The sequence below is a fragment of the Nyctibius grandis genome, chromosome 20 (genome assembly GCF_013368605.1).
Source record: "Nyctibius grandis isolate bNycGra1 chromosome 20, bNycGra1.pri, whole genome shotgun sequence".
NCBI classification, from domain to species: Eukaryota; Metazoa; Chordata; class Aves; order Nyctibiiformes; family Nyctibiidae; genus Nyctibius; species Nyctibius grandis.
Genome location: NC_090677.1, coordinates 680,350 through 705,427, shown reverse-complemented (window position 1 = coordinate 705,427; position 25,078 = coordinate 680,350). Strand labels below are relative to the sequence as shown.

Sequence of the window (25,078 nt, the reverse complement as noted above, 5' to 3'; positions counted from 1 at the left end):
GGGCAGAGCAGCAACCATCCCAGGAGATGACAGAGCTGATCATGGCACTGCCTGAGTGACGAATGACAACGCCACTGGCTAACAGCAGGAGACTGCACCACAACGTACCAGATCCACTTACCAAATGCATTTCTGCCATCACTTGGGGTCTGTTTTTCTGCAGCGGAATCTGATCAGGCTGTTGTTAAGCCAGCGCTCCTCAAACACATTTCTAGCTGCTCCTGCTTACTACACAGCAATATTCAGTAACAATTTGGGGGAGAAAAACTACTGTAAACTGTTCCATAAATAAAAATTAATCTGGTTACGGATGCCAGTAATTTTTCATACAATAAACGGCTTGGAGTGTGATACACCGATCAAAATTAACATTTAGATATAACACGTTGCCCCACCACATCCCACTCCTGGCCCTCAACTATATTAGAGGTCCTTGTTCACGCTGCAACATTCACCATGGCTGCGTTCCAGTCCGAGGGTAAAGAGGTTGCCTGTAAGCGGTTTATATAGTATGTGAAATGCTTTGTTTATCCAAAAATATTTTAGCTCCAAGAAACATTGAAGCAAACACATAGATTTCAGCATTTGCGCAGTAAAGAACTGCAACTCCTACCGATATTGCCAGAAAATTTCCTCCTTAAGGCTTTACAGCTCTAAAGACTATTTTGCTAAAGCAAAACTACCAACAAAAAGCAAAGTGTAATGTTCTTAATATACTAAAATGGGTTGTTACCTGGGCAAGAACAACCCCATGTACCAGTACAAGTTGGGGACAGAGCTGTTGGAGAGCAGCGGAGGGGAAAGGGACCTGGGGGTCCTAGTGGACAGCAGGATGACCATGAGCCAGCAGTGTGCCCTTGTGGCCAAGAAGGCCAATGGCATCCTGGGGTGTGGTTAGCAGGTCAAGAGAGGTTCTCCTCCCCCTCTACTCTGCCCTGGTGAGGCCGCATCTGGAATATTGTGTCCAGTTCTGGGCCCCTCAGTTCAAGAAGGACAGGGAACTGCTAGAGAGAGTCCAGCGCAGAGCCACGAAGATGATTAAGGGGGTGGAACATCTCCCTTCTGAGGAGAGGCTGAGGGAGCTGGGTCTCTTTAGCTTGGAGAAGAGGAGACTGAGGGGTGACCTCATTAATGTTCATAAATATGTAAAGGGCAAGTGTCATGAGGATGGAGCCAGGCTCTTCTCAGTGACATCCCTTGACAGGACAAGGGGCAACGGGTGCAAGCTGGAACACAGGAGGTTCCACATAAATATGAGGAAAAACTTCTTTACGGTGAGGGTGACCGAACACTGGCACAGGCTGCCCAGAGAGGTTGTGGAGTCTCCTTCTCTGGAGACATTCAAAACCTGCCTGGACGCGTTCCTGTGTGACATGATCTAGGTGGTCCTGCTCCGGCAGGGGGATTGGACTAGATGATCTTTCGAGGTCCCTTCCAATCCCCAACATTCTGTGATTCTGTTATAGCAAGGGTGAGAACAAGCAGAGAACAAAGCAGGGGTGCCATTTCCCTCCTGCTCCCTTTGTTCAGAGCAGATCATTGTATTAATCAGTAGGAAAAACTCGATGGTGCAGCAGGGTAAGCCAAAACTTGTGGGGTCTTCCCCAGTAAGCAGGCTCTGGAAAACCACTATAGAAGTAAAGGGAGTTTCCCTGCAGCTCGGTCTGCAATTTAACTTGTGGTAGTGAAATCCAGCTAGCCAGCAGATCACCTACTACACTTAAATCTTACAAATAGTCATACCCACCTTAAAAATAAAGCTCTGCCCAAAGCAAGTTAGCGAGTCTGTTATTTAAGACAAGAGGAATTAAACACATTAGTCACCAGAGGCAAAAGCGTGACAGTTGACAGGGGAGACTTTCCAACAACATGCACAATTCAGCACAACTCAATTATCCCAGCGGTACAGAACTGGGAGACAGGAATATTAAGAATGTGAGTGTTCAAAAGCAGCGTCTCCTTTTCCAGCTGAAAGCTCTTCTCATTTAAAGACATGCTCCAGACACGCTTTCAACGTTTTCCAGTTCTGGGCCCCGCACTTCAAGAGAGATGTTGAGGTGTTGGAGCGAGTCCAGAGGAGGGCGACCAAGCTGGGGAAGGGTCTGGAGGGTCTGACCTATGAGGAACGGCTGAGGGAGCTGGGGGTGTTTAGCCTGGAGAAGAGGAGGCTCAGAGGTGACCTTAGTGCAGTCTACAACTACCTGAAGGGAGGTTGTAGTGGAGTGGGAGTCGGCCTCTTCTCCCAGGCAACCAGCGATAGGACAAGAGGACACAGCCTCAAGCTTCGCCAGGGGAGGGTCAGGTTGGACATTAGGAAGCATTTCTTCTCAGCAAGGGTCATTAGCCATGGGAAGGGGCTGCCCAGGGAGGTGGTGGAGTCACCATCTCTGGAGGGGTTTAAGAAAAGACTGGACACGGCACTTAGTGCCACGGTCTAGTTGACATGGTGGTGTCAGGGCAATGGTTGGACTCGGCTTAGTATTGAACAAGTTGCAAGACCGAGAGCACGTCACAACCACCACATGACAGTAAAGACAGAGAGACTTCATCTTCCAGTTTTTCCTTACACCAGGGAGAAAAGTAGTTAACACCAGGGATATTAAGTGCCCAAATTAGCTGGTTTGCTTAAATGCAATGTACAAAACCACGTGCAGTACTTCCTGAGGTACAAACAAAAGCAGCAAGTCACGCAAGATTTTCAAGTCTTAGCTTCGGGGGGGGTGGGGAGGGTGGGGGGAAGGAAAACAACTGTACTGCACCTTTGAAAGCACAGGAGGGGAATCACAGAATCACAGAATCAGCCAGGTTGGAAGAGCCCTCTGGGATCATCGAGTCCAACCATTGCCCTGACACCACCATGGCAACTAGACCAGGGCATTAAGTGCCATGTCCAGGCTTTCCTTAAACACCTCCAGAGATGGTGACTCCACCACCTCCCTGGGCAGCCCCTTCCAATGGCTAATGACCCTTGCTGAGAAGAAATGCTTCCTAATGTCCAACCTGAACCTCCCCTGGCAAAGCTTGAGGCTGTGTCCTCTTGTCCTATCACTGGTTGCCTGGAAGAAGAGGCCGACTCCCACTCCACTACAACCTCCCTTCAGGTAGTTGTAGACTGCACTAAGGTCACCTCTGAGCCTCCTCTTCTCCAGGCTAAACACCCCCAGCTCCCTCAGCCGTTCCTCAGAGGTCAGACCCTCCAGACCCTTCACCAGCTTGGTCGCCCTCCTCTGGACTCGCTCCAACACCTCAATGTCTTTCTTGGGCAAAAAGGGAGGCTTCTAACATCCCAAAAGGATCACACAGCACCTCCGGGTTTCACAAGACCCCTGCAGTCTTTGCAAATGAGATCTCTCTTCTTTCTCCAAAGACACAAGCTTTACAAACCCGCTGGGAGAGAAAGTCTGATTCTGAAACACACCTAAGTAGGCGTGCAAACGGCACCGGTGCTGTAGCAAGTTTCAAGTGTGTCAAACTAAAAGCCATAGAGATTTTAGTCTTTGCTGCCAGTCAGTACAAAGAGTAATAGTCAAAGTTGCCTTGTGCCGTCGAATTTACACGTCAATATGAAAGTAGACAAAGAGGTTGGAATATAAAAAGGGACCTTCAGCCTCCCTGCCCACTCTGAGCACTCCTAAAATGACACAGCTATCACGATTACTTCAATTAAGTCATCGGGTCTACCACAGACAGATCAAACCACCATAGCCAGTGCCCCATCAGTGATTTAAATTAGTGCTGAGGCGGTGATGAACTAATGCCAAGAGACCTTTTCAAGTCACTGCAGACGATGGTGGCATAGAAAATAAATCTGTTCCCTTCGCTTTCAGAGATTGACAAGGGTTATGCTCATCTCAGAGAAATTATAACAACCTTTTGCCTTCTTCAAACCTCTTTTTTTTTTTTTTTCATTTAGGGTCTGAATTAATTACAATCCAGAGAGCAGATGAGCATTAGCTCAGTCTCAGTTTCCCGATGAACTGCCTGCACCGCTCTGACCTAGACGGTCTTGAATCCTGTGTCCAGTTCTGGGCCCCGCACTTCAAGAAAGATGTTGAGGTGTTGGAGCGAGTCCAGAGGAGGGCGACCAAGCTGGTGAAGGGTCTGGAGGGTCTGACCTACGAGGAACGGCTGAGGGAGCTGGGGGTGTTTGGCCTGGAGAAGAGGAGGCTCAGAGGTGACCTTATTGCAGTCTACAACTACCTGAAGGGAGCGTGTAGTGGAGTGGGAGTCGGCCTCTTCTCCCAGGCAACTAGCGATAGGACAAGAGGACACAGCCTCAAGCTTCGCCAGGGGAGGTTCAGGTTGGACATTAGGAAGCATTTCTTTTCAGAAATGGTCATTAGACATTGGAATGGGCTGCCTAGGGAGGTGGTGGAGTCACCATCTCTGGAGGGGTTTAAGAAAAGCCTGGACATGGCACTTAGTGCCATGGTCTAGTTGACAGGGTGGTGTCAGGGCAACGGTTGGACTCGATGATCCCAGAGGGCTCTTCCAACCTGGTTGATTCTGTGATTCTGTGACTGCACTGACCAGAAGAAAGCGTCTCAGCACAGTGCAAGCGCCAGTGCAATGGTAATGAAAGCTGAACTGTGCCGTGCTACCTCATCTCCCATTCCTCTGCACAACACATTTTATTTTTAGGTTATAATATCTGATGCAGGAGGGAAAGAAAGGATGGGCACAGGCACAACAGCTGAAAACAAACTGAAACACCAAGAACGAGACATTCCCATTTCACATCTAGTCACATTAGCTACACCTTCCACTCACATTCAGCCTTTCTGTAGTCACAGTGGCACGATTTATACTGTCACACTGATGTCACCTTCACATGTGGTTTCCCTGCAGTCACAAGCTGCTTACAAAGAGCCTGCCACCATCCTTGCGAACTAGATCAAACGCTGCTTTTTTGCCTCTTGCTGAATAGGGAAACAATACGATTGAACAAGCTGGGTCGGGTATGGAAGAGGAAGACACAGGTGAGATTGAGCAAATTACTCCTGAGTGGTGATTCAGTAAGGAAATCTCCAAGATGAGAATTTAGAAGTTAGTGAAGCTCTTCATAACTACAAGTTCTGTGAGCCAAAGGCAGTAACAAAACTTAGCTCTGGGCAGAATCCAAAGGTCAGAAAGAAAAAGGTACAGAAGCGTGCAGCAAAGAACAGATCTTCGTTTGAAGCTCACGCAGCGTTTACGTACATGGACCAAGCGATCCTCCAGCAGCAGTCTGCTCTCTTCTTACACACAATACTTCCCTACAGTTAAGGAACTTTCTTCTCACATCACTGCAAATGTACACTGCAGGTATGCAGCAACAGAGCTACCTAGCGAGACCTGGGCAGCAGGTTCTGCATAAGGGAGGAAAGCAAAGCTAAGGAAAAAGAAGAAAATTGGCTAATATCAAGCATGCCTTTCCCCGAAGCAGCTTCTCTTGACAGAGCTAATTTTCACCTCCAACAGCTAGCCATGAAGCACACCCCGAAGTACAAGCAGAGCCTTTGGCAGCCTGAAGCTCTGCTGCAGTTCCTTCTTCCCCTCTCTCATAGCAAGGCTTTTTCTTTTCTAAATTTATCAAGCACATCTCACAAAGCTCTCGTACCCACTTAAAGTAAGGGGTTAAGTGGAGCAGAAGTGAGACAGCATATCTGCTCTACACTAAAATTGTCTTACATATTCCTTTCTGCTAATTCTGTTGGTGCAACAGTTAACAATGGAAGCTGGAAGACAGATCTGCTCATCAGAGCAGCACGATACAGGTAATGGCACTGTAATTCAATCCATACTTGCCCTCTGCGTGTATTCAATTCCCCAGCTGGGTCTGGGGAGGAGCTGGGTGACTGGCTGAGGTGCAGCCTGCTCCCAAGCTTCCCAAACCGTGCCTGTTTCTTGGCTCTCCGGAGGCCAAGCAAGCAGAGGCTCTGCTATCAGTGTGCTGGAAGTGGTTTATTCCCTCGTGGCTGTAAAACACAGCAGTTCCATAGCAACCCTCCTGACAATACGTCGTCCTCAGAGGAGACACAGACCTCAAACTCCCAGCGAGGCTTTGCCATCATGGCCGAGTTCAGAGGAGGGCGACCAAGCTGGTGAAGGGTCTGGAGGGTCTGACCTCTGAGGAACGGCTGAGGGAGCTGGGGTTGTTTAGCCTGGAGAAGAGGAGGCTCAGAGGTGACCTTAGTGCAGTCTACAACTACCTGAAGGGAGGTTGTAGTGGAGTGGGAGTCAGCCTCTTCTCCCGGGCAACCAGTGATAGGACAAGAGGACACAGCCTCAAGCTTCGCCAGGGGAGGTTCAGGTTGGACATTAGGAAGCATTTCTTCTCAGCAAGGGTCATTAGCCATTGGAAGGGGCTGCCCAGGGAGGTGGTGGAGTCACCGTCTCTGGAGGGGTTTAAGAAAAGCCTGGACATGGCACTTAGTGCCCTGGTCTAGTTGCCATGGTGGTGTCAGGGCAATGGTTGGACTCGATGATCCCTGAGGGCTCTTCCAACCTGGTTGATTCTGTGATTCTGTGATCATCTTGCCACACACACCAAATTCAGCAGAAACTTTTTTCTCCTGAGACACTCACTGACTTGAGTCTCCCAGGAATAGATACTAATTTATTCTTTCGTTGCAGTGGCCAGGAGGGAGACCTGCACATCTATGCACTGAGGGCAATGAATTCGAGATGGATTTGCACTTGACTAATTCACTGCAAGTAAAAAGCAAAGTTACATGATACCTGGGAGAAGGGCTTTAATCAGCCTACAAAGCAGTGTGTAAGAGTGACTGATGGGCAACAACTACTCTGTGTTACAAATCAATACCTCCCTAGTCTGATGCAAATGATATCTAAGTCTCAGAGTGCTTTTTAAGTGAGCTTAACATGCACATTACCAAGTGGCAGATGACTTGCCAGGGGGAGGAGTTGAAGGGTCATCTCTGTTGGAGGGCAGCACAATGTGTCCATAAACACAGTAACTCAAGTTCATCCACAACAAAGTAACTACAGCTGAGCTCTAAGGAAGCAAAACAAAAAAAAAGATTTGAAACTTCTAGCCACAAAAGTTCCTCCAACTTTCAAAGGTTCCCATAGTTCGCAGCAGAAATTTGTTTCACGTACTTATTCTACCCTCTGTCTTGACCTAAAAGCCATCAACTTTGAAAAGGAATTTTCTGGACCACACCCCTGCCAGGCTACAGTAATTGCTTTTTAATCTTGTTTCTTCTGGGCATTGAAAAGCATTTGTGCATTGCTGCAACACCACTGCTATGCTGTTAAATAAATGGTAAGAGATGGTTATCTCCCAGGCTGCGGGGAAACCATGGTCCATATCGATTTAGAAATTCCTTACAAAAAAGATACACTTTCAGGGTCTGCTGTCAAGAGCGCTCTGTTTGCTTTAAGGCAGAGCAAAGCCCTTTAGGACAAGCAAACCTGGACGGACACCACACAAGCAACTGAGAGAGAAGGACTCTGAGGCTCCTGCGAAGCTATTTGGCACCTCCAAAGCCTTGGCTGTTCCACCCAGGCTGTCTTTTGCAGAAGCACCACCTCAATACTGAGAATTGCCACCAATGCAACGAACGAACACGCACCTTCAGTTTAAATATAGGAACATTCTGATGTAACTTGGACCACTTCCAAAGAGGAGCAAGGAAAGAAGAGATCTGACCGTCCTGCTGCTGCACAAACCAAACGTGCTGGGCCGGGGCAGGCGCAGACACGGAGCTGAGGGGCACAGCCAGCTCTCCTGGCTGGAGGAACCGCCAGGTCACAGTCTCAGCATCAACAACATTATTTTTAAAAGCCTCAGGCCCCAAAGTATGAGCAGCCTAATTTTGACCTGCATGAGCAACTCAACTTAAAGGATGAGAGAGTTGGGGCTATTCAGCCTGGAGAGGAGAAGGCTCCAGGGAGATCTTCTAGCAGCCTTCCAGTGCCTGAAGGGGCTACAGGAAAGCTGGAGAGGGACTTTTGACAAGGGCATGGAGTGACAGGACGAGGGGGAATGGTTTTAAACTGACAGAGGGGAGACTGAGATGAGATATGAGGAAGAAATTCTTTGCTGTGAGGGTGGTGAGACACTGGCCCAGGTTGCCCAGAGAAGCTGTGGCTGCCCCCTCCCTGGCAGTGTTCAAGGCCAGGTTGGATGGGGCTTGGAGCAACCTGGTCTGGTGGAAGGTGTCCCTGCCTGTGGCAGGGGGTTGGAACTAGATGGTCTTTAAGGTCCCTTTAACCCAAACCAGTCTGTGATCCTATGAACCCACTCTCCCTGGTGTCTCATCTGTTAGTCCTCATCATCTCCCCGTTTTCACTATGCAACCTCAAGGCTTTTACACTTTGTTTTGAAGAGTTTTACCATGTTTTCAGTATTTCAGCAAGAGCTGCATTCCCTTCTCCTTCTGACAGTTTCTGTGGTAAACTTTGACATCGCATCCAGTTACCAAACTGTGGTTTTTGTAAGACAAGCAAGTTCCCTGAAGAAACCAAAGTACTAGATAAGAGAGGGAGGGGGGAATTCCCTGCTGTGGTCTGCTCCTGTTCAAAATACTGATAGCTGGGAGTCTGAAAGCTGCATCTGCACAGATGTGAGGGATTAATAATCTCTTCCAAACGAGTTTGCCAAGAAGGAAAACATTACTGGCTTTTGCACTACTTCCCTTTTTGAGAGGCCATCTCCTATAACGCATCTCTTACTCAAGTTTTCCGCTCGCTTTGTAGACCCCAAACAGCCTCTTCCAGTTTTAACAGTTAATCAAATGATTTATGGAAGGTGCAAAAAAACCACTAAACTGGCAGTAAAGAGAAAAACTGAGCTCCAGCAATTTATTTGCAAATTTGACCTGAACAAACCAACGTATTTTCTCTAAAAAATAATGTAAAAAAAGGGGGGAAACTTGAACTATGTCTTCCTCGAAAGGGAAAAGTGCTGCTGGGTCTGCAGAGGAATCTTGTGCTTGGGAGTAAAGAGTCACTGTCAGCAGAAAGGACCTTCCCCCATAGGCACAGAAGACTCCACGATGCCTTGTCAAAAGGGATAACAGCACCGTAACACCAAAAAGAGCACTGGTATGATAAAAACACAGAAATCGTGACATTAAACAAACCCATTTGAAAATGGTCATTTCTGCCCATTCCTGTTGAGCAGCCCAATGTGGCATTAACCCACCAGTCCTGCTTTACAGGATTTGTTTTTCGATTTGCCCACTTTCAGTTCCCAATATAAGCATGAAATTTATGTGCCAGCAGCACCCAAGCCCTTAGAAATATCCCCAGTACAACAGACTCTCCTTTGCAGCAAAAGAAACCCTTATGCTGCAGATCTGACAAGCCGGTTGGCCTCAGCTCTGGCAAAAGCATGGTTTTTGGATCCACCTCCCCCCGCCCCACCGGCCCCAAAACTAGACACACCTCAGGGACAGGAGCAGGAATCTGTTCCACCCTTCCAAAAAGCCATCTGTAAAGTCTTGGGGCTCGCCAAGCAACTGCTAATTCCCCTTAATTCCTGGAACTGGACCATCCCCTCCGCAGGGAGGGAGGGAGGGAGGGAGGGAGGGAGGGAGGGAGGGAGGGGAAGCAGCCCTGCAGAGCCAGGAATTTCTGCCAGCTCTCCCCTCCCTCAGGGGATGCTTATCCCTGACTCCAGTCTCACCCATACATTTGCTGGGAAATCTCCTTGAAACCCATAAATTGTGATCCTGCTTGCACTTCTGGATGTAAACATGCAAGGCTCACCTCTTGCAGAGCAAGCACGAGGCAGTGGCACGTATGACCTGGGCGGGAGCATAACTGGGATGCCTTCACTTGTTTAGTTTTATTCTGGCTCATCACAGCTCAGTGAAAATCCAACTCGCAACAAGCAGGATGAGGATCCTCCCTCCTCTCCCTTGCAGCTCTGCAGAGTGTTTTTTCATTGTTAAAGGAAGAGGCACTAAGTGTATCAAAGCATCCTCCTACGTCCCCCCCCCACCCCGACCCTGCGCTTTGGAGGGGTGTTTGCTGAACAGCCTGGCTGGAGGAAGGGTGAGAAACAACCTGGATGGCACAACTGAAAGGTTTACTGTAATAGGCTTAACTGCTGAGCTGGTAGCTGCAAACGCGGTATCTGAAGTCCCAAAAGCACGAGCAGATTCTGCTCTCATCAGATATAGCCACGGGTCTTCCTATATAGGATTAAAGATGGAATGAAACATATCTCAAAAGCAGTTTCATTAAGGAAAAAAGGAAACATTCTCTATAAACTATGAAACAAAAGAAAGATCAATACAGACCCTAAATTTCTGATGCTGACCTTATCAAGCCAGGTTTTGTTTCCTTTAGCACATTCACAAACCAGCCCTCAGTTTACGCTTGATCAGCTGTACATATTACCAGTCATGACAAACATTCTACAACACCACTTCCATCCCCTCCCGGAAATTTCTAGGAAATTAATTGCATGTGAGCATGAAAAGAGAATTCGAGTTTGACAACACTTGCCAGAACAATATTCCTACATTTTGTGTATATAAACCACACACACAAACCTGGTGACTGAGCTAGCAAAGGCAGCTGGTGTTTAAACATCCACAGGGCCCCAAACACAGCCCAGGGTCCACAGAAGCGAGGCAGGACTCGGTGGTACCTACGCCATGTGCTCTCAGTGGGGCCAAGACTCACCCTTTCTAAGCAGGAGAGCAGGAGCCAAGGCACTCTCCTTCCACAGCAGATGCTCCTCCGTGTCTCGGTGGTGGGGTCCGATTTACCTCCCCGTGTGCTCAGCTGGGGCTGCCTCGCATCCCACTGCTGCTCCTGCTCCTTCTAAGGCCAAGTAGCTGGAGAGATCTGGTTTCCTTCCCTCTGCCCTTCAGGTAAGAGCCTCCTCTCAGGGACGTCTGTGAGCCCAGGGGGAAGGTGGTGGCAGCAGAGCTCTCACGACAGAGATATTAGTTAGGACAAAGCTCTGTGAAGATTAACCTAATCCATTCTTTTATGGTATTGTAAAACAAGGGATCCCAAGGGGAATGATGGTCTACTCCGCTAATGGCCTGTGAAGAACTACCTAGTGCTGCCAAATTTAAGTGAAACTACAGGAAAGGTAATTCTGGCAGGGGGAGATCATGACCACTGAGTCACAGACCACCAACTAAAGGGAGGTTGTAGTGAAGTCAAGGGAGGTTGTAGTGAAGTCAAGGGAGGTTGTAGTGAAGTCAAGGGAGGTTGTAGTGAAGTCAAGGGAGGTTGTAGTGAAGTCAAGGGAGGTTGTAGTGAAGTCAAGGGAGGTTGTAGTGAAGTCAAGGGAGGTTGTAGTGAAGTTGGAGTTGGCCTCTTCTCCCGGGCAACTAGTGATAGGACAAGAGGACACAGCCTCAAGCTTCGCCAGGGGAGCTTCAGGTTGGACATTAGGAAGCATTTCTTCTCAGCAAGGGTCATTAGCCGTTGGAAGGGGCTGCCCAAGGAGGTGGTGGAGTCACCATCTCTGGAGGTGTTTAAGAAAAGACTGGACATGGCACTTAGTGCCATGGTCTAGTTGCCATGGTGGTGTCAGGGCAATGGTTGGACTCGATGATGCCAGAGGGCTCTTCCAACCTGATTGATTCTGTGATTCTGTAACTCAAGAAACCCACTGACCTAAAAGAAGGAGAAAATAAAATAGCAAAGAATCCTAATGTGCATCTGTAGTCATTAGCATGATAGGCGAGGAAATTTTAACCAATCAATTAATAGAATAACAATGAATATGTAACGGGTGATTAAATATGTTAATATTTTGTGTATAAATAACTGTCAGTTTGTACCAAGGGTGTGCAGGTTTGTAGCTGGCACCCGTATCTGCGCATTTACGGGATAAAGAAAAATACCTCGACCCTGAGTGTAAATTGGGCGATGCACACCGGGTGAACGACCCACTTTTGGGACTACAACAGGGCCTTGAGAAGGTGGGAATGGACATGAGGAGGTGAAAGACATGGAGGAATGGTGAGAAGACCAGTCTGGGAAGGCCAGGAGGACTGGTCTAAGAGGCGATTGGGAACTCTAAGATTTTTAGTTGCGTTTCTGAGCCTTGTATAAACCTCCACCGACTTTGATCCTCCATGACTGATCCACCAGCATCCTGGCTTGTGTCAGCACTAGTGTGGCCAGCAGGACCAGGGCAGGGATCGTCCCCCTGTACTCGGCACTGGTGAGGTCACACCTCGAATCCTGGGTGCAGTTTTGGGCCCCTCACTACAAGAAAGACCTTGAGGTGCTGGAGTGAGTCCAGAGAAGGGCAACGGAGCTGGTGAAGGGTCTGGAGCACAAGTGTGATGAGGAGCGGCTGAGGGACCTGGGGGTGTTTAGCCTGGAGAAAAGGAGGCTGAGGGGAGACCTTAACGCTCTCTACAACTGCGTGAAAGGAGGGTGTAGCAAGGTGGGGTCAGTCTCTTCTCCCAGGTAACAAGTGAAAGGACGAGAGGAACTGGCCTCAAGTTGTGCCAGGGGAGGTTTGGATTGGAGATCAGGGACAGTTTTTTCACCAAAAGGGTTGTCAAGCACTGGAACAGGCTGCCCAGGGCAGTGGTGGAGTCCCCATCCCTGGGGGGATTTAAAAGCCGTGTAGATGTGGTGCTGAGGGACATGGGTTAGTGGTGGCCTTGGCAGTGCTGGGTTAACGGTTGGACTCGATGATCTTAAAGGTCCTTTCCAACCACAACAATTCTATGATAACAAGAAGTACCACAACTGGTAGGTTTAATTTGGGAATTTCTGCAGAGTCATGCTGAGAATACTTCTGTTAAATGCTGTGTTTAAAAACATGTCACTTTGCTGCACGTATACAGCAAATCAATACTTACACTTGAGGAATAAGTGAAGTATTCAGCTTTGTAAGTACCTAAGCCAGTCTCCAGATAAGGGAATAGCTCTCCTCCTCCTCCCTGCAGAGTTAACTTTAACACATGTCTAAGCCACTGGAGGAACAGTGCTGCCCTCACCCTGTGAATGTAAATCATAGCAATAAAAATACCAATTAAAAAAGGAAAGGTACTTGGTTCAAGACAATCTAACGTGCCCTGTACAAGACAATCTGTCTTCTAAGGGGCTGACTTGATATAATTTTTTTAAAAAAAAAAGTATAGCACAAATAAAATCTGTGGGCTATTATTAAGCACACAGCAAGTCACTTTACAGAAATGACCACAGAGTAATTCACCTCTGCTTTGTAAAACAAGGGAATGTTTTTAAAGCAGTCCTGAAAGGATGCAAATCCTTAAATCCAGAAGAGGATCATACTGTCTCCAGAGAAGCCAACGAAGAGATTGCTCCTCTTTTTATTTTAATTCTTCCCCCATTTTTAAAGCTATAAATACAGAAAGGTCAGCACACTTAACTCTTCAAATACTTCAGATGTTTCACTTTGCTGTGTCTGTGGAAATAAAGACTTCTTTCTAGCTGAAGTTTGTGTTGCCTCGTTTAGTGACTATCAACAACATTAAGAGCAAAGACAAAAGGATGCAAGAACTATACACAGCTGCACGCCCAAACCCCCTGTGCCTGCAAGCTCTGACTCTAAATTTTAGTCTGATTTCGTCCTTTTTTGCATCTACAATAAACAACAAAGGCAGGAATACATTCATACACACATTCTTTATCTAAAGTACTCAGAACTAGCTTTACAAGCGATGAAATCCCTAGAGGACAGACTACTCAAGGCTGCTACAGCAACAATGCAGTAGCATCAATATCTTAGTTGTGCCATACTAATATCAGACACCACAGCTACCCCAGTGGCATCTTGCCCCTCTCACTGCACTGGCTATTCACCGTCAGTAAGTCCTTTAGTTGCCATCTCTTACAAAAGCAGTGTCCACTTCAGTTTAGTCTACTACAGACCCACAATGGCCTCTCATGGTGTGGGGTTTTTTTTAAAAAAAAAAAAAAAAAATCAACAACATATCAGTCACAAACAATTCACCGCAGAAGTTATTCCACCTCAGTGGTGCAGAGATTGCCATTAGTATTTAGCATGGCACACACCTCAAAGAAAAGTTGGTTACTACACCGCTAGCGCAGGCAGAAGACACGTGGCACGATCCCACGTGCTGACATTCAAGGTGTTGCTATTTCCCTCTTGATAAGGTCCTGCTTTGCTAGGTAAACCACAGTGCAGTTCTCCAAAACCTCCTGGGACACCTTTAACGCTGGAAACTGGGGAGATGAAAAGAAGCAGGGGTAAAATCAGCTCTGTGATAGCCATGAATTAACTCAGCCCAGAAAGCTGACGTTGAACAGATGTACCTGAACCTTTGGGTTCTCTGGGAACTGAATCTCAGCCTCTCAACCTAAAAGCAGGGGTTTAGTGATAGGGATCAGAGCTTACAGCTCCAAGGCATTCACACCTCACCTGGGCCCCCGGGCGAGAAGCCTCTGCCTCCCACAAGCCACCCTGTCACCGCAACCACCAGCTCAGAGAGTAATGCACCAGCGAAAACCAGTCTCCCTCGCTCTTGGAAATACAAGCAGTTAATCTCCACCGAACATCTGCAGTTGGTCCACAGGCTGAACACATCAAAAAGATTCTCAGTGCTACTTAAATGAAAACTCATAATAAATGAACGAGGATCCTTTAGAAAGTATCATTCCATTCTTATTAGCACTCGCATACATGCTAAATGCCATGCAATTAGTCAAAGTCTTAATGATAACATTTATACATGAGCTTACACAAGAGATGGGACTGAACTGTGTGCCCCAACTATATGTGAGTAACCAAGACTACGAGGTGCAGGTACTTTTTCTGATGCTCACAAAGGTGTATTTATTGGATTGTACATTTTATATCCAGCTACTCTGAAATCACTTCAATCTGTAAGGTCCAACTATGTACAACGCAGCTGGAAACACAACGCAACTACAAGCAGTAGCACCTTTCTATGAAAGATATAAAGGCTTCACCTCAACACAGGTCACAAGAAAAATGAATCCTTCTCACACAGTGTAAAAATTGTCTTTCCAAACCAATTTGTCCTTTAAAGTCTTCAGATACAGTTTATTAATTATATTTATTAAGCATTCTAGACAAACTACAGTCTCATTTTTCTTGAAATCAGGTGAACTCATATATAACTTAGATTTTCAAAATTATCAAACTGTTTGGATTTTTAATTTGCTACGATGAGTTTTGCACACCCAGTGAGACCAGACTTTGGAACCTTCACCTTGAAAATGCTGGAGCTTCAGTGTCCCTGCAGCCACAGGTAACAGGAACAAATGTACAACCCCTTTCACAGAATTCACAGAATCAACCAGGTTGGAAGAGCCCTCTGGGATCATCGAGTCCAACCATTGCCCTGACACCACCACGGCAACTAGACCATGGCACTAAGTGCCATGTCCAGGCTTTTCTTAAACACCTCCAGAGAACGGTGTCAGGGTATCTTTGCATGAATACAAAGATCACACACTGTATCACATGTCATTTATGTGCTGAAAGTGCAGCTAGACAGAAGCAGGCAAAGCATTATCCACTCCAATTTTTGCGAGGCTGATGGCAGAAGGGCCAAACACTGATCAGGTTGTCACCCAATCTGCAAATACACAAAATTTAGTAGCGTGGCATTGCATCTTGCAGGCTGAATTCCAACATGGAGCTATTACAGTGCAACTGCTTGAAGGAACACAAATTCCCTGTGATTTTTAGTATACAGTCTGCTTTCAGGCCACAACCATGAAAAGACCAAAAAGAAAGCCCTGACCACTGAAACAAGATTCCCAGAATGTTAACAAATAAAATCCAAAACTATGAAGCTGAGAGACATTTTTATGGAGTGGACAATTACTGCAGAGTGGACAATTACTCTGAATATTTGCTCATATCCAGCTACAAACGGACAGTATTAAAGCACTATTACCAGTGTGAGAGGGATGACAAAGTTAATGCAAACAACCTACTTTTAACCACTTAAGGGCTTTGTGCAATATCAGCAAAGAGGAAGGTCTAATGGAAAGAATCATAAAAGGATTTTAAAGATTGGCAGCCACTCAATGAAATGGCCAAGGAAAGTTCCCTGTAGGCGGTTATAAAATAATGCTGGTCAATTCACTTGTGCCGTGATGAACAGTGAGTTCAGCAGCAGCATTCAGAAGGTAAAGAGCTTTAAGGAGTAACTAGTAGTGCATTGAAAACATCAGCTCAGCTGGACAGGCACAGAGAAGAAAACAGCTAACAGCCTTTTTTTATTGCATAAATCTGGTGCACCTGGATCTTAAATACCATCTGTAGCTCAGGTTCTTCATCTCCTCCATCCCCATCCCACCTTGGCACTGAGAAACATGCAATAAAGCTTGCAGAATGAACTGTTTCTTCACACGAGGTAGGAACCCCCCTCCCCAAAGCCCACATGAGGTTCTTACAGCAACAGATCTGCTTCCTCGGAGATTTTTAAAACCCAACTGGACCCTGAAAAATCCTGACGTACCTTTGAGGTCAGTCTTGCTCTGAGCAGGAGGTTGGGTTCATAGAATCACAGGAGGGTTTGGGTTAGAAGGGACCTTAAAGATCATCTAGTTCCAACCCCCCTGCCACGGGCAGGGACACCTTCCACCAGACCAGGTTGCTCCAAGCCCCATCCAACCTGGCCTTGAACACTGCCAGGGAGGGGGCAGCCACAACTAAAGTTAAAGAGCCCCAGAGGTCCCTTCCAACATAAATTCATCTGTGATTGTAATCTCCGTAAATAGTCTCACAGCCACTTACACTTACCCAACTCTCAGCTGAACTCTGTCATTCCCTCCCAAAAACATTATAGATGCTTTGAGACAAGACACTTGCCTATACAGGTCTGTGTCTTCTCAGCACAGATACTCCTTTCTGAACAAAGTATCAGAATGTAAATAATCCACTTCTGATAAATGTGCTTTGGGTCCTGTTTTTGTTCTCAAAATGTCCTTTGATAAACCATCTATTTACATTTCGAAAGGGAGAAAAAACTGAAACAGGAAATTGCACACACATGAAAACAAAGGCAATATCTGACAAGTCATTTTGTTAATTTGCGGGTAATTGCTCATTACTGCAAAATAAGACTTTTGCACTGTTTCATGAAGAGTAGATAACAAACCCGAGCCCATCACTAATTATTGCTTTTGGCAAACGCGAGCTTCCCCTAGCACGGCAAGTCTCCATAAAATCACGTTTCCATTAAACGCGTACCCTGGCATCCCAAAAGTACTGGTGGAAACACAACATGTTCTGACAAGTCATTTAGTAGGGACCCTCACACCCTTCCATTCACCCTTTTCTGTCCATTCTTTGAACACCACCTAGTACCAACACTGCCTCTGCTCAGCACCCTGCCCCCCAAATCACAGAATGGTTAAGGGTTGGAAGGCACCTCTGGAGATCATCCAGCCCAACCCCCTGCCAAAGCAGGGTCACCCAGAGCACGTTGCACAGTGTCACATCCAGGCAGGTTTTGAATATCTCCAGAGAAGGAGACTCCACAGCCTCCCTGGGCAGCCTGTGCCAGGGCTCTGCCACTCTCACACTAAAGAAGTTCCTCCTCGTACTCAGATGGAACTTCCCATGTTTCAGCTTGTGCCCATTGCCCCTTGTCCTGTCGCTGGGCACCACTGAGAAGAGTCTGGCCCCATCCCCTTGACACCCACCCCTGAGGTATTTGTAAGTGTTGATAAGATCCCCCCTCAGTCTTCTCTTCTCCAAGCTGAAGAGCCCCAGCTCTTTCAGCCTCCCCTCACAGGAGAGATTCTCCAGCCCTCTGATCATCTTTGGAGCCCTTCGCTGGACTCTCTCCAGTAGTTCCTTATCTTTCTTGAACTGGGGGGCCCAGAACTGGACACAGTCACTCCAGACTTCAACATTTTGCAAAGAACACGTATGTTCCTCTTCTTTCCTCTAAGTCTTGTTCACTTAACTCTTAGACTAAAAATGCATTCCCCAGATACTCAAAATCCACAGACCACTGGCACTTGACGTTCTTCACGCGCCCTCAGCAGGCAGCAAAGCTCACCCTGAGCTCCCCACTGCCTGACTCACCTGCTGGCGCTGGATTTTCTCTCCCATTTAAAGCAAGCCTGATGCACCACCACTAGCCAAGCTGGCTAACAGTGCTTGTGCTGAAGGTGGCCACCTTGGAGTCACTTCCTTAGCGAAAGGTGAGCACGCTCTGGGAACCCTATGCCATTCGCATAGCCAAGCAGGTAGTTTTGCAGCAATCACCCTCAAGGCGCTTTCAAGGTCTTTTTCATCACTGTAACAGCAGGAATCATTTTTAAACCTTTCAAATAGTTTTAAATTAACTTCCCTGACAAAGTTTTCCAGAGCAATGTAATCTGACTACATTAAACTCCACGCAGAAGAGCGGGAGCACAAGGAAGCCAAAGCACAGACTTTGGAGCAGAAGAGGAGCTATAGCTCGATTTAGATGGAGCTGTTTCATTAGTATGTAGATTCAAACCCATTCCTACGCAGTTATTGAAGCGCTACCCAAGCCTTCCTAGCAAGCAAAAATCCATTCTGTGTACAAATAGGGCTTTTATAGCTTGGCACGGTGCTCGACTGCAGAGTCAAACTTTTCAATGCCTGGTAAATTTTTACTTGAAAGTAGCAGGAGAGCTCATGCCAGAAACGCCAGCTCAGTGGCAGAAGGTCAAAGAGTGGTATCAAGAGATTTTATGGAAGTGTTTCAAGACAAACTTCTTAAAAGCATTGCGCTGTCTAGGGAGGCACAGATTTATACTGCTGGGAAAGCCTAGTAACAATCTTTATGACTCCTTTCCAATTAAGGGTAATATGTTTAACACACTACCTTGCGAAAAGCACAGCAGTAGGGTCTCCTGTAGGTAGTGAGAGCTGTGTCTGTTTAATCCTTGGTTATTTTGCTGAAGTTAAGAATAAAGAAGTGTTAAATGCCAGAGTTTTTGTGCAGATTGTCCTCTAGAAAAACCAAAAACAAACAAAAAAATGCACAAAACCCTCCGAAACCACAGAATCACAGAATCAACCAGGTTGGAAGAGACCTCTGGGATCATCGAGTCCAACCATTGCCCTGACACCACCATGGCAACTAGACCAGGGCACTAAGTGCCATGTCCAGGCTTTTCTTAAACACCTCCAGAGATGGGGACTCCACCACCTCCCTGGGCAGCCCCTTCCAATGGCTAATGACCCTTGCTGAGAAGAAATGCTTCCTAATGTCCAACCTGAACCTTTCCTGGTGAAGCTTGAGGCTGTGTCCTCTTGTCCTGTCGCTAGTTGCCCGGGAGAAGAGGCCGACTCCCACTCTGCTACAACCTCCCTTCAGGTAGTTGTAGACTGCAACAAACCTTCAGGTACAAAAGGTGTTATTTCATGCACAAAAGAACTCAGAAGTCAGACCAATGGACAACTGAAGAAAGCACAACAGCGTTTAAAGCCCAGCAGCCCAAATGATCACCCTTTCTCCATTAGTATCTAAAACAGGGACTGCAGGAGAAGGAGAAATTTAATTTGAACTGAGAGAAAGGCTCTATATTCTCTACCATTTTTACAACCATATTTAAGGTTAAGTTAGTGTCAACAATGACCCTGAACAGATGTCAAGCATGAAGACTTTCAACATACTGGATTTTGCCAGCTGTCACCACATCGTAATAAAAAAGAGATAGTACAGCCCCACCGAAACCTGATCTGGCCGCTCAGGCTCTCCCCTTGCATCTACACAAACACAGTTAGATTCACGTACAAGAGCAAATTTGCAAACGCTTATACCTCCCCCATTAAAGCATTTCAATTGCCTGAATCTGCCATTTTAACAAATTCAAGTATAAGACTTTAAATTTAATTAGCACAAATCTCAGCGCTCCCAACATTAAATTTGCAAGTGACATTTAATGGCATTCCACACGCAGGAAGCTAAGCTAATACACTAATGGACCAGCAAGGAAGGTTGTAAGAGACTCCAAAATGTGATGCTCTTTTTTACTGAAGGAAATTAAAGGTGTAGGCTGCACCGGCCGGGAAGAGATGACAGCTATTAAAAATCCTTCTTAAACCCAGGCTGCAAAAGCTCTGCTCTCCTCTCCAGACACACCACGCAGCCACGTCTGCACATGAGAGCAAAGAAAAGCAGCTGCTTTATTCAGTGAGATCTCCTTCCAAACCGCTGGGTTTGGGGGGCAATACACCTCATACGAGGCTGTTCCAGTCCTTAAGACAGGAATTACAACCTCTTCTGCCATTCTGACTTCTGTCTCTCCTACCTCTTTTTCTGATGAAGGTTGAAGCTGCCAGTTCTCACACTGCTTCCCACATCAGAAAAACCCAAAGCTACTGGACTTCAGCGATTCCTTTAAGTCTTTTTTTTCCCCAAGTAGCAACATGTTTCACCTGAGCTCTATTTAAATAAAGCCTGCTACCTCCAAAGAGCTTCAAATCAGGGAGAAGGCAGACCACACTGGGAAGTGTGAGAGAGAAAAAACCTTTAGAGTCATGGTTAAGCAGAGGGAGATTTTTTCTTTGTTCGTTTAAATCTAAGCAAATTAGCCCAAGCAAAACCTACAGTTAGGGTATTGTCTTCACAATAAGGATTTGTTAGTGTTTTCCATTGAATATGGATGTGTAACTGGATACCAGAGCAGCACCGCACAAGCTGATGATGAAGGAAGCATCAACAGGACATTCTGCTCCACACAAGCCTCGCTCCTCTGATTTGGATGAGTGAGCTGTAAAGACCAGCCACAGCAATAACTACATTTTAAAAGCTGCATTTCTTTAAGACATATCTCCTAAATTAGACTGTCTTTTCTCCCAACAGCTCTTGGTCAAGGACTATCAGAACAAAGCTTGGGTGGTACTTCAAGGATTTTTTTTTTTCCCCCTCAACTACATTAACACATTTGATAAAAACAGAAACAACAGGGACAAACATTTTAAAGATGTTTAAATATTCATTTACGTTAATGAACTACACGCAGCAAAGGGAAACCAGTTACACTTAGTAGCTTATTAAGATGGATGTTTTTTTAATCAACAAAACCCAAGCCCAAGTAACCCGCAGCAAACACTGCCCCTGCTAAGGAGATTTTCAAAAGCATAAAATATATTTGGGATGAAAGAGTCACAAAAAGCCAGTAGGTTTCATGCTTTCTTCAGTCTTCTGCATTTCCCCCAGCCTTTTTGTGGGGCGGGGGGAGGACTTCTAATTCTTAGCTTGAATGATGCCACACACTTTGGGAATTCAAGTTGTATTAAAAGCCAGAGTCTCCAAGCCACAGCACAGGACTCTTGCAGAACATCAGCCTGCAGAGGGCTGCCTGCCCCTGTCTCCATGCTGGTGTCCTGGGTGCAAAAAGCCTCTGATGATACCAAGATCCTTTGGAAAACACTGACAGTGCACAGGAGCTCAGCTCATGACCCTCAGATTCTAAAAAAACCTCTCCAAACCCAGGTTTTTGAGCTCGTTGTGAGCTCACCTCTACTTCAGAGCATTTTTTCCACATACAGTTGTTTTTGATGAAACGGCATTCAGGTGCTCTGCTCTATTTCAGCAAAGAACAGTTTGGACCTACCTCGCTGCAAAGCCTTAAAAATCCTTCCTGCACAACACGTGTCTCTGGGAACCACGTCGTGAGAGAAGGATCTCCTGTCACGTTCAACAAAACCGGCATTCACAGCCACGTGCAAGCCTCCTGCTTAGTTTTCTGATGGTGCTATAGAGATGTTTTTATACTCCAGACAGGCCCTTCCTGACGTGTTGAAGAACAAGGGTCTGGATTATTTTTGTCAGAGCATTTTTTATAAGATGTCCTGTTGCCCCAATTAAAAAGCCTTTAATTCAGCAACCACTCCTTACGGCCAGACTGAAATTGCTATTAAATCTGAGGAGGTCCCAGGCCACCCATATCTAGCACACCGATTAACCAACAGTGAACAACACAGAGCGGCAGCGACCGGAGAACAGGAAGAATTTTTAAGTTGCCATCACCAACAGCACGAGTGTTCTTCTTCCATATGTTCAGTTCAATAATTAGTTCATTAAAAGCAGCACCTATTCAAGCTTGACAAGCGTTGAGAGAAGCAGATATACATGGAGAACAGGTATACGAGAAGTGCTATTAACAAGTCACTGCCTTTTAAGGATACCGTTAACTCCGAGTAGTCAAATAGTATTCATTACTCCAAGTCCTGAAAATGATCTGCGTGCTTCAATGTATTAAATTTAGAAGTGTCGCAAGTTTTCATTAAAAGCTAATTAAACATGTGGAGACGTGTCGTCTCCAGGTTGATATGTGAAAGACAAAAGCAGCATGATAAACAATCTGGGAATCACAAACCCGCCAAGATCAACACCAGAGATTCCACTGACTTGAATTGTCGTGCATCACGTCTGTATTTTATACCGGTTCGTGAACGGGCATGAAAGCCAACAGAAATAATTTTCATCCACGGGGACCTGAAGTGGCAAAACAGAGTCTGAAGGAATCACTACAGAACCTGCCGTCACACCGCGAGGCACCGATGCTACCATCGGCCAAAGCGACACGAGGCTGTTCATGGACATCCCATTCCCAGCTCTGCTACGAGAGGCTGCCTGCATCAGCAAGCTTCAGCAGCACCATGTCAATATGGCAGAGCTCCCATTTTTTACAAATAATACTCTTTTCTCTCTCTTTCCATCCTCGCCTCAGATATTTACGGTGCCTGAAGGCACCGAGGCCGCCTTTAATGAGGTTTTCACACCAGACAGGATAAATTAGAAACCTTGATCAAAACAGGGCCTCCAGCAGGAACACAGTTAAGAGACAGCCACGTGCGTTATACACCCAAAAAAATCCAAATAATGCAGCCCGTCAATCAGCGAGCAATTTCACAAGCAAACAGGGAGCACCCCCGCCTGCCAGGATGCTGATGATGGTGAGGTCTCTCCTTCTCAACCCCCCCGTTCTGCCTTCCAGCCCCTTCCTCCCGACACCCTCAGGCTGCCATCACCCAGCAAACCTCAGCCCCGGGGAGACGGCGCAGCCCTAATGCCACCACTACCACCCTCGAAGTCATCAGGATGGGACAGACCTCCTCCCTGCTCGCAGCAGATGCCTCTGGCTCCTTTCGGAGCGGGGACCAGCCTGCCTTCGCACCCCAGCGGGCCAAGGGCACCAGGCGACCCCTGGGCTGAGGGGGGGCAGGGGGGGCAGGCCTGGCCCGAGGAGGACCCTAAGGCCCCACCTGGGCTGAGGGGACGAGAGCCCCTGGGCTCACCCCCATGGGCCCACCTGAGCGGACCACATGCCCCCCAGACCCTCTGGGGCAGGGGGGACCAGACGCCCCACTCAGACACCCTGGAGATGAAGGGAACAGACCTGACCAGGCACTGGGGCTGAGGGGACCAGAGCCCCCCAAGCTGAGGGGACCAGAGCTCCCCCAGGCCCCTGGGGCTGAGGGGACCAAACGCCCTGAGCTGAGGGGACCAGAGCCCCTCCTGGGTCCTGGGGCTGAGGGGACCAGAGCTCCCCAAGCTGAGGGGGCCAGAGCTCCCCAGGGCTGAAGAGAGCAGAGCTCCCCGGTCCCCCCGAGGGTGAGGGGCCCAGATATCCCCGAGCTGAGGGGACCAGAGCTCCCTCAGGCCCGCTGGGCTGAGGGGACCGCAGCCCCCCAGAGCCCCCGAGACTGCGAGGACTAGAGCTCTCCCCGGGGCTGAGGGGGCCTGGGCACCCCCCGCGGATCCCCCGGGGCTGCGGGGGCCGCCGCCGGGCTGAGGGGCCGGGACCCCCGAGCCGCGGCCCGGCCCTGCCGCTACACGGCCCCGCCTCGGGCGGCCGCGGCCCCGTCCCCGCTGTCACCCGCCGCCCCGTCCCGCCGCCACCACCACCCCCGGGCCTGCGCCCGGCCCCACCGCCCGGCCCGGCGCTGAGGCGGCGGCGGCGCGGCTGGCTGCTCACCGTGCGGCGCGGAGCCCCGCGGCGGGTCGGGCTGTGGCGGGCCGGGTCGGCGCAGCCGCCGGGCGGGCGGATCCCCTGGGCGGCGGCGGCGGCCCCGTGTCCCGTTCGGCGGCGGCGGCGGGCGGGACCGCGCCTCACGTGACCGCCGTGTCATCCCGCGCCGCCATCTTGTGCGCGGCGGGCGGGGGCCGGGCGGCGGGGTCGGTCAGGGAGGTGCCGGCAGCCTCTTGCCGGGGGGGTGGATAAATGCCCGGCCGCCCGGTGAAGCCGCCCCCCGCCGGGAAAACCGCTGTTCTTAGTTTAAAACAAGCCCGTCTTATCATAGAACCGTTTTGGTTGGAAAGGACCTTTAAGATCATCGAGTCCAACCGTTAACCCAGCACTGCCAAGCCCACCACTAACCCATGTCCCTCAGCACCACATCTACACGGCTTTTAAATCCCTCCAGGGATGGGGACTCCACCACTGCCCTGGGCAGCCTGTTCCAGTGCTTGACAACCCCTTCAGGGAAGAAATTGTTCCTGATCTCCAATCTAAACCTCCCCTGGCACAACTTGAGGCCGGTTCCTCTTGTCCTATCACTTGTTACCTGGGAGAAGAGACCGACCCCCACCTCGCTACACCCTCCTTTCAGGCAGTTGTAGAGAGCAAGAAGGTCTCCCCTCAGCCTCCTTTTCTCCAGACCAAACACCCCCAGGTCCCTCAGCCGCTCCTCATCACACTTGTGCTCCAGACCCTTCACCACTTTCGTTGCCCTTCTCTGGACTCACTCCAGCACCTCAAGGTCTTTCTTGTAGTGAGGGGCCCAAAACTGCACCCAGGATTCGAGGTGCAGCCTCACCAGTGCCGAGTACAGGGGGACGATCCCTGCCCTAGTCCTGCTGGCCACACTAGTGCTGGTACAAGCCAGGATGCTGGTGGCCTTCTTGGCCACCTGGGCACACTGCTGGGTCATGTTCAGCCACCATTGACCAACACCCCCAGGTCCTTTTCCACCAGGCACTTTCCAGCCACTCTTCCCCAACCCTGTAGCTTGCATGCTTGAAGCTTTATTGATGAAATCCAGCATCAGCGCAGCTTCCTCTGCACAGATGCGGTGCAGCAGGGTGTGAGAAATCCTCATACTAAATCTGGACGGCATCCTGACAGAGCTGGGCCAGACACAGCCTCGTCCTTCCGCGAGTGAGGCCATGCTCCACGCCAG

General features: G+C 48.3%; 1 protein-coding gene across 3 annotated transcripts in view; it reads right to left on the bottom strand.

The window, feature by feature from the left end:
• The window catches only part of SGMS1 (sphingomyelin synthase 1), a 129,792-nt gene extending 105,841 nt beyond the window's left edge, over window positions 1-23,951 (bottom strand). For all 3 annotated transcript variants that reach the window (XM_068416572.1, XM_068416570.1, XM_068416574.1), the window contains exon 1: window positions 23,875-23,951. The gene's annotated coding sequence lies outside the window, so the exon portion shown is untranslated. The remainder of the gene's footprint in view (window positions 1-23,874) is intronic.
• Between the last annotated feature and the right edge of the window lie 1,127 nt (window positions 23,952-25,078).